The sequence below is a fragment of the Mirounga leonina genome, unplaced genomic scaffold (genome assembly GCF_011800145.1).
Source record: "Mirounga leonina isolate KUSES-001 unplaced genomic scaffold, KU_Mleo_1.0 Mir_108, whole genome shotgun sequence".
NCBI classification, from domain to species: Eukaryota; Metazoa; Chordata; class Mammalia; order Carnivora; family Phocidae; genus Mirounga; species Mirounga leonina.
Genome location: NW_023270237.1, coordinates 4,139,074 through 4,147,790, shown reverse-complemented (window position 1 = coordinate 4,147,790; position 8,717 = coordinate 4,139,074).

The following is an 8,717-nucleotide window of genomic DNA, read 5'->3' as shown; positions in this document are numbered from 1 at the left end:
GTCTTTGTTAACCAGTGCAGAGCTGCTAAACAGGCTCACACACTCTGGAAAGTGGTCACAGGATGTTTTCCTGCCTTTAGTTTTCAGAAAATAATAGGAAGGGCATTTTTTTTTAACTTTTTTTTTTTTAAGATTTTATTTATTCATTTGACAGAGAGAGACATTGTGAGAGCAGGAACACAAGCAGGGGGAGTGGGAGAGGGAGAAGCCGGCTTCCCGCAGAGCAGGGAGCCCGATGTGGGGCTTGATCCCAGGACCCTGGGATCATGACCTGAGCTGAAGGCAGACGCTCAATGACTGAGCCACCCAGGTGCCCAGGAAGGGCATTTTTATAAGACTTTATGATTTATTATTTCTAATGTGGTTCTTTCAATGGAAGATAAGGGTCAACTCAAGAGAACTCACAATTTTGTGGTGAAGAAATGGCTGAAGAAGTTTGAAAACAAAGCAGTTTAATAAGCTTGGTTCTGGAATTCATGGTAAGCAAGCCAACTCAATGCTCACTTTGATAGCACATTAAAAAAATATAATTTTTAAGGCCAAGATAAACTTCTTTTTCTTCCAAAATTACCTTTGGTTTTATTTTTCTTAGGTATAACTCTTTAACTTACAATAAAATTTCAAAAGCATTAAAGACTCTTTAAAGAAGTTTATGTTTACAAAAGAAAGTGTGTGTAGTTATTTAGATATTTTAGACGGACATGTCAGTACTTCATGCTAAAATCATCAAGTCATTCATTGCACCATTATCTGATTTAAGTCTTGAGTTCTCATAACTTCCTTAATGTTTTCTTCTTGGAATTGACATTATATAGATGGGAATAAACCAATTCAATGTTGTTAATGACACTACTGGAATATATTTGCACCTCCTTTACATTTTTCAGACACCTTCACAAATGCTGGATACCAAAACCAAGCCACTGCAGCAGACAGGGGAAGAATTACTAGTCCTACTTGACAGGTGAAGGAACTTGGGTTTAGAGGCCCTAACCCTAAGTGACTTGGCATGTGGATACTAGGTGGCAGGGCTAAGACCATCCTTTAAATCCTGTCCCTCAGTTTTGTACTCGCATCACTCAGTATGGCCTATATGATGCTGTAGCAACAGACAATCTCCAGATCCAGAGGTTCAAAACAGCGAAGATGGATTTCTTGCACTTAATACATGTTCATCACAAGATATCTGGGGCTCCCTTTAGTTCTCTCCCTCTGCAACCCAGGATATTGTACCATCCACTATCTGGAAAGTTGCCTGTCACTGGGACAGAGGGAGAGAAAATGGTAGCAAATCACACACTTGCTCTTAAAGTTGCTGCACAGACACTTCTATTCATGGTTCATCAGTCAAAGCATACCTCACAGTCATGTCTAACTGCAAATGGGCAAGCCTATGAGGAAGTGAACCAAACCAGAAATATTTTGTGAATGTCACTGATTACAATAGTCCTTCAAGGCACCAAACATTTGATTCATTCTCCTTCCCATAGGCAATATATACTCATCCCTCCCTGAAGGAGAAAACCCAAAAGTGCCATTTAGTGAGGACCACAAGCACAAAGAGCAGGATCTATGGATGAGATTACAGTGTAGTCTCTACGTCAGGGAGAAATCTGCTTCATGTCTGGGTGTGGCTCCTCTTGAACCAAAACACTTATGAACTAAAAAGGCAAGTAATCTGCTTGCCAAACATCCAGTATACTCTGGTGAAACATGTTCAGGGTAACTTCAGTAACGATTCCTATTAAGAAAAGAGAAGAATGGGAGACACAGCACTTTTGTCTATAGCAGGTGTGAAATCCCAAGGGGCATATATTTTAAGGATCCTCTAATAGACCAAAGGAAGAGAAAAGTTTTTTTTGTTTTTTTTTGTTTGTTTGTTTGTTTGTTTTGTTTTTTAGACCTACAAGGGGCTCTCCAATGCATTTATTCTCTATGGATCTTTGTTCTATCCTCTGAAAAATTCCATCTTTGTCCAAAGATGAACAGTGTTGACCTTACTGGGATACTGAACATTTTCAGGTGGAAGGAAAAAAACAAAGACAATGTGGCAAGTTTCCCTTAAAACCAAAAGTGTGCAGTGTAAGACTGCACTGAAGAATATTATATACTTCTTATATTTTTGGTGTTAAAAATACCCTTTCCTAGGGGCTTCTATATCAGCAATGGGGTGGACTTCATGAATAGTGGTTCCTCTCGTTATTGAACAAGTTTGCGTGAAATATAAATTTTGCATAAAGTCTAACTTTTGTAGCATTGCTGAAATCTCAGGAAAGAAGAAATAACTTTTAAGGGACTAAAAATCGAGTAACAACCCCAAAGCCCCCCAAACAAACAAAGCAACCAGGAGTTGAAACCTGAGCTGCGAGCTATACCTGCACAAATGCGGTGGCCACAAACAAACAGTCTTGCTCTGCCAGTGGCATGTAGAAGGACGTGCACCTGAGATTCTGACATTAAACCTAGGAATCTGGGCTGGGTGGTCTTACATGTCTAGAGCCTTATGGCTCCCAGCAGAATGTGCAAATCCTCTCTGCAAGAAAGTTGAGATTAGCTACATATGAACATCCAATTAAAGGCTACAAAACACAAGGAAACAAGTCACCATGAGTAAATGTCAGTGGAAACATCAAATTAATGTCCTCAAAAACTACAAATATTAGAATGACTAGATACAGAATGTGAAGTATGAAAAAGATCGAAAGAAATTAAAAATAGAATCCCACGAATGCACAGGCAACAACAGACTACCCAAAAGGACAAGGAAGATCAAAAAAGTAAGATGGAACTCTTATAAATGAAAAACATGATTGTTGAAATAAAGAAACACAGTAGTTGAATTTAAGAGAAAATTAGACACAGACAAAGAAATAGCAAGATGGAAAAATACTCAGAATTCAGCCACAAAAAGCAAGAAAATGGAGAATATAAAATAAAGTTTAGGAGATAAAGAAATAGAATAAGATTTAACCTATGTCTAATTGTAGTCCTTAAATGATAGAACAGAGAGAAGAGAGGAGAGGCAATTTTTAGAGTTAATGCTTAAAAATGAAGGGCATAAATCCCAAGCAAAAAGATATATAATGTAGTGAGATAAAGAAATGGTTAAACATTAGAAACATTTCCTTTAAAAATCAGGAAGAAGACAAGCATGCCCACTTTCCCAGCTTTGATTTAACACTGTATTAGCTGTCTGTTCTTGCCACAGCGGTAAGTTGGGTAAGAAGAATAACAAGAATTAGAAAAGAAGGAAAGAAAACTGTTCTAATTCACACTTCGTTGTCTACATAGAAAAACACCCCCTGCCCTCGGCAAACCTACATTTATTAGAAATAATAAGAGAATTTAAGTTATCAAGGATAAATTGGTATTTGGATATAACACCAACAAACAGAAATCAGGCTTATTTTTATACACTAGTCACAAACAGAAGACATATTTTTAAAGCCATTATTTACCACAACAAGAAGAGATATAAGGAATCCAAAAATATATGGAACAAAAGATATGCAAAGCCTATGTGGAAAAAAGTACAAAACTTTTATTGAAAGACATTAAGGAAGATCTAAATTTGCAACATATGTGATGTTCATGGAGAGGAATGCTCAGTACCCTAAACATGTAAGTTTCTTCTAAAGTCAATACAATTCCGATAAAAATTTCAACAAGCTTCTTTGTTGTTGCTTCAGAACTTGAGAAGCGGATTCAGAATTTTCCATGAGAGAGCAAAGGCCCCGTAATAGCCAAGACAGAGAAAGGAGAAAACAATGGTGAATAGCTATAGACAGAACATCTCCAGAACAAGAGCGGGAAGAGAAGAATTTGTCCTTAGACTAACTGATGGTATTAATGCACCTGAAGAAAAAAAATTCCTGAAGGAGCTGTGTCTGTCTGGGAAACCAGAAGTGGTTAGGAGGGACAGTGAGGGGTGGTGGGAAGTAGGAGAGGAATCAGAGAAAAATTGGGGGAAGTGAGTCTGCAAGCATGCCTCTCTGTCAGACAGACACATCCAAGTTTTGCAGTGCAACGTTATTAGAGATCTAAATCAGCAATTTTCCAAAATATTAGTGCAAAACTCCGAAAAGAATTTTTAAAAATTCTGTATTTTTCAAGGTGGCATCTATTATGTTTTAGCATATATTTAAATAGTTACAAAGGATGTAATAGCTGGTGTATTGAAAATAATTACAATGTACAATTTAAATCATTATATTTACTAAGTGTATCTAATGGAATCCCAAATGTTAAAGATTTGATACTCAGCCACCATCTTCCATTTAGAAAAGACATGAGCCACTTTATCTCTAAATCAGAAATTTTACATTGTTCCTATTTTACTTGAACTTCTATTTTTATTCCACTTTCCCACAGAGTTTTCTACTTACATAAAATATTTTTATGCTTGAGGTCTTCATTGCTCATCCTATCATGCTTCTCTCCAGCAAGCATATAAGCATAAATTGGAATTTTATACATTTTTACATTTCACGTGACTATAAGATTTAACGGTCAAGAGTTTTCTTTTAGATTGCATTGTTAAAATTGTTAGTAGTATACAATTGATAACAAAATAAGCCTATGACGAATTGTAACAGATCAATATTAAAGATTGAGAATAAAATTTTCCTGGAAATGAATCTCATAATCAGATAGACGAGCCCTTTTTTCCTCCAATTGATTTATGTATCCATGAACAAATACTAATGCTAGAATGAGACAGTTCTCAACATCAAGTCTACTTCTGCTATGTAAGCAACTGAGCCCCTGGTTCATTGATTGTAGCAACATCAACACCAATGAATTTAATTGTCCCTTTGGCCCCCAGATGGTTTTTATACCGAGGGGCAATGCTGTAGTGCGGATGGCTAACACAAGTGGGAGAAGGTGACTGTGAAAGGGCATCAATGTGAGGCCCAGACAACAGGCACCTTAGGTAATCAGCTTTAGGATGGGGAATGTAAGTTGAAGATCTTAGCAATGATTCCTTTAACACTGTCCAAGCCTATAAAACTTTGGAAAGATTTGTGTGCCACTGTTTGAGGACCATGGATTCAAGTCATGTAACTAATTCCTCTGGCTGATTTTCTTGCTCAGTAAGGAGCCCTTTGATTTTAATGTCATTTGAATGTCTCTAGGCCTATGTGTAATATAAAGGTCACATTAACAGTAACTACTCAAATTGCACTTCACTTCATCCCCACCTGCTGACAAACCTCTCATCCTTTGCAAAATCTACCTACCTCACCTGCCATCCAAGCGCCCAAGCAATGGCTCTGAAGTGTTCAGATAAACCCACATGGCCAGTTTTCATCTCTTGCTGGGCATAGGCACTAGCGCATTACAGCTGTGCTTTCACACTTTCACATACTAAAATGTACTGGAAACGAATCAAACGTAAGTCAAAAATTGGAAGCCAAAAAATGTATTGTTATTTTGCCAGGTAACAATCTTTTAAAAGACCGTACGTTATCACCATTGTTTAACTTGTACAAGAACATTTCAAATACCTTAGAATGATTTCTATTATGACATGTTGGAGGTATGCAAAAGAATATATGCAATATATATGTAAGTTACTAGGTAAACATTAAAATAAATACCTGGGAACCCATTACCCAGCTTAAGAACTAAAACATTACTAGTAGCTTTGTGTTTGTATGCTCTGTCTCCCTCCCATCCCCCTGCCTTTCTCCCAGAGATAGTCACTATTCTGAGTTTTGTTCTTAGTACTCTCTTCCTTTTAAAATATAAGCTTTTTATTACATGTGTTCCTAAACAAAATATTGTTTAGATATCTTATTCTGCTTTGTAAAAAGTACATAGTCTATGTACGCCTCTGCAACTGATTCCTTCATTCAATATTTCCAAGATTCAGCCATGATGTTACATATATCTATGGTTTACTCATTTTTACTGACATATGTCATTGGGTACACCACCACAATTTTTTTTATCCATTGTCTTGAAATGAACGTTTGGATTGTTTTATATTTTTGCTATTACAAACGTGTTGCTGGCACACATTTGTAAGAAGTTCCTTAAGGATATATGTACCTCAGAGTGGAATGGCTTGGTATATACATTTTTAACTTTACAAGATAGTTTTGAATTTTTTCCAAAGAAATTGCACAAATTTACATCTCCTCTATCAGTGTATAATATCTTTTTGACCTGTAAATTCCCCAGTCCTTAGTATTATCAAACTTCTTAATATTTACCAATCTAGTAACTATAAAATATTACCTTGTTCGGGTCTTAACCTGTAAATTACAAATTTGCAAATTTACAGATTAAAACTGATAATAAAGTTGAGCAACTTTTCACATTTTATTTGCCACTTGGGTTTAATCTACAATATCCCTACCATAACATTTGACTATTTTCCAGTCAGATATTTATTGATTTGTATTTCTTTATAATATAATCGAGGTATTAATTATTTTTCAGTGGTAGGTGGTGTATCTTGAATATACTCAACCCTATTCATATAAACTTTTCTCATTCAGATCTCAGTGTTCTGTGGGTCCTGTACATCGGCCCATCATAGGTGCTGATGCTTCCTTCCTACAGTAGCAGTGTCTCATGTTTTTGTGGATAACCGGTTTACAAAGCACTCTCACAAATCTTATCTCATTTGAGTCTCCCAACAACTTTTAAAAAAACTAACTAGGTATTATTATACTTGTTTTTATAGATAAGGACACTGAGTGGCTTGCCCAAGGTCATAGAGCTAATAAGTCCTCAGATTCTGTATTCCATATCCTCCTTATGATTATATGATGCTTCTGTGTTTGTAGATTATGGCCTATTCATTTAAGCAAATGCTGCACCTCTCCTTGGCATCTTTACTTGTTTCTTCCTTTTTTTCTTTTTTTTTTGTATATAATTCAAAATACGGCTCTAGTCTATGAAGTTCATTTTAAATGCATTGCCTATGAGATAACAGATGAATAGAGGAATCATCAAGAGAATTTTTGAATAGGAGTTTTTTAAGAGAGTCTAGGAGGATATTAGAAACCACAACAGTTATCTGTTCTGGGGCAGATCACATTTTTAAACATAATAGGTCTATTATGTAAGAGAGCTGATTTCCAGTTCAGTATTTTCTTTTCTTTTGACCTTTTAGAGATTTAAAAAGGGGAATGCAGGGATTAAGAGAAGAAAAATTTGCTTTAACATTTATTAGTATTATCTAAATTGGCTGTCCTATGTCAAATACTGATTTTATATTTATTAATTATTAAATATTATCTATTTGTTATATTAGAGATAACAAATACTTATAATTAGTCTTGCATGTTGAACTTATCATGGGAAGTAATATTGGTAGAACAGTAATCCCATCATTCACAATTCATCTGAAGCTTTTATACCTGGGCAATTGGGTAGGCATCCATTGACTGTGGGAGCCCAAGGAGGGTGGGATGTTAGCTCTCAAATGAGAGATGACCAAATGCTATTTTTCAAACAGTTGAGATGGTAAAATGTCATACTTTTTACTTTCTGGGAGTTGTTAAAGTCATTCATTCATTCATCCATCCATTCATTCATTCTCAAGCTAACCAAACTACTCATGTGAAATCTTTAAGCTTTTGGTAGTTTCCATCTCTTTTGATGTACATCACATACACCAGAGAAACCTATGTTTGATGAAACTACCAGAGGGACCTGGGGATAAATAAGGAAACAGCATTCCTGCTCTGAGGTATTTTAATCACCAGGTAATAGTTATATCTTAAACACTTCCTGGACACATCCCTTGATGAATAATAAAGAGATAGGACTACATTATATCTTCTCCAAAGAGAAAGGTCTTTAATAGCAACTGTCAATTCCACAGGTAATTACTAAATATGGCTTCTCCTCGAGTATCATAAATAAATGCATCTCCAGTTAGTATTTACTCATCAAATATTCCTACATCCATGTCCAATTTAAAATTGGTTGGCTTGCCTCTCTTTCCATAAAGTGATGGCTTCTATAAGTATTTTGGTTTGAGTCTGAGAGCTGTGTGTGTTATATGAGAAATAATATATGTCTGATGATGAGCTCCCTGTGTGTATTTCCTTTATGAGTCAGGTACTCTACTAGGCTCATGCAGTTCATTTTGAATAGGGGATAATTATACCACAAAGTGGTAAGCAGAAGAGAGGGGTGTGCATTGGGGGAAGGGTACCTAATGACTTTGGAATTCAGATCTGTGTTTGAAGAGAATGAGGTGAACTCATTGTTGGTAATTTTGAGCTATACACATTTTATAGTTGTGTGTAAGGATATGGGTCATTGTTAATGACCCATACATTCCTAATGTAAGGGGAGGGTCATTCCTAGCTGGGAAGCTTCTAGTATCATCTTTTCCAGAGGGCCTCAAATAACCTATTTGAAGGGACAGGCACTCTTCATTTTTTCAGAAGTAAATCTTCAAACCAACTGCTTAAAAAGAGCCTTGTGGATAATGTGGATAATTTATGGAAGGAAAAGTGCCCAAGGCCTTCTATGAGGTGATGGTGGGAGGGTTATTTGGTTAATTTTGCACTTAGGAGAAAAAAATGTCAAAAGTCAAAGAGGAGTCCTGTTGCCTTTTCAAGGGTAAGTCAGGATAGGCCAGGACAATGGATTATAAGGATCTTACAAGGGCCTGAAATGTTTAGCACTTCAATTTTTATTTTTAAAGATTCCATACTTTCCCATTATGATTAATAATAAAACTCTTTAAA